The following is a 1,694-nucleotide window of genomic DNA, read 5'->3' on the forward strand; positions in this document are numbered from 1 at the left end:
TCTCTCTCTCTGAGTCTTCCTCATGGCTGCTTCCCCCTCCTCCTGGGCAGTCCTTCACTTATATAACCCTTGTGACCTCATTTACCGGGACCAATGGAGGCCAGGATCTGTTGGCTGTCTGCCCAGCAACTAGTGATTCATTTCTAATCGGTTGGCTGACTGGCAGTTCCCAGCTCCCCAGGGAGCCCAAGCCCCTCACCCAGGTGTGTGATGCCAGTCACATAGGCAGTAGGAGCAGGTTTCCCCCCTCCTGCAGGAATGTGTCCAGCTCAGGTTACCTAAAGAGATAGGGTAAGGTGTGTACCCTCTGCTGGGCCCATCCTAACCAAATTGTTTCTTCCCAAAAACTCTGCTCTATGACAGAAGTTCCTTCTGGAAGAACATTAGGCATTTTGTATGAAAAAGAAACTCTCCCCAGTATCAAACAAAACGTGTCTGGACCTATATAATACAGGTCACATTCTTAACTGTATCCCAACAAAATAAGTGACAGATTATCATTTGAGAAAACAGACTGACAGTGCTTAATACTTACTTGAATTTCTATGGTATTTATATCTATATAAATATATATAAGATATATCTATAGATATCTATATCTATAGGTATATATCTATACCTATATATCTATAGATAGGAATTTATAGATATCTATCTATATCTATATAGGTATATATCTATATAGGTATATACCTATAGATAGGAATTTATAGATATCTATCTATAGATATAGATATATAAGGAAAGGAAGCAATCTATCTATATATTTCGTAGCCTAAACTGCACGTTTCTTAGTTCACCTCCTGTACCGTTGGGGAGCTGGAGGGCCTGAAGTGAATACAGACCTTATTGTTACTTCATAGTTGAGGGACAGAGAGATCATTCCTGATGTAAAAGGTCCCAGAGCTACTTCTGGTTTGTGCTGCAGGAAACTTGTTGCCTATATTCACCGACCAGACAGCAGTCCATCAGTGGCACTGATGAGCCATTCTGATGACTCTTTCCTGCATCTGCTTAGTCCTTGAACCCTATCATCTATGATGTAACATGGGTGGGGAAAGCATGTAGAGGTTGGCCAGAAGGATTTTCATAGATTTCATAGACATTAGGGCTGGAAGGGACCTCGGAAGATCATCGAGTCCAGCCCCCTGCCCAAAGGGCAGGAAGTCAGCCGGGTTCATAGGATCCCAGCAAGATGAACATCCAGTTTGCTCTTGAAGGTGTTCAATGTGGGCACTTGAACCACCTCCGGTGGCAGGCTGTTCCAGACCTTGGGGGCTCGGACAGTAAAGAAATTCTTCCTTATGTCCAGCCTGAAACGGTCTTGTAGTACTTTATGACCATTCGACCTAGTCGTCATCCCTTGGGGCGCTCTGGTGAACAAACGCTCCCCCAGATGCTGGTGGTCACCCCTGATAGACTTGTAGGTGGCCATCAGATCACCCCTGAGCCTGCGCTTTTCCAGGCTAAAGAGCCCCAGGGCTCTCAGCCTGTCATCGTAGGGTCTGCTTCCCTGACCTCTGATCATGTGCGTGGCTCTTCTCTGGACTTTCTCAAGCTTCTCCACATCCTTTTTGAATTGTGGAGCCCAAAACTGGACGCAGTACTCCAGCTGCGGCCTCACTAAGGCCAAGTACAAGCGGAGAATGACGTCCCGGGATTTGCTTGAGAAGCATCTATGGATGCAAGCCAGC

Source organism: Alligator sinensis, unplaced genomic scaffold (genome assembly GCF_000455745.1).
Source record: "Alligator sinensis unplaced genomic scaffold, ASM45574v1 scaffold1404_1, whole genome shotgun sequence".
NCBI lineage: Eukaryota > Metazoa > Chordata > Crocodylia > Alligatoridae > Alligator > Alligator sinensis.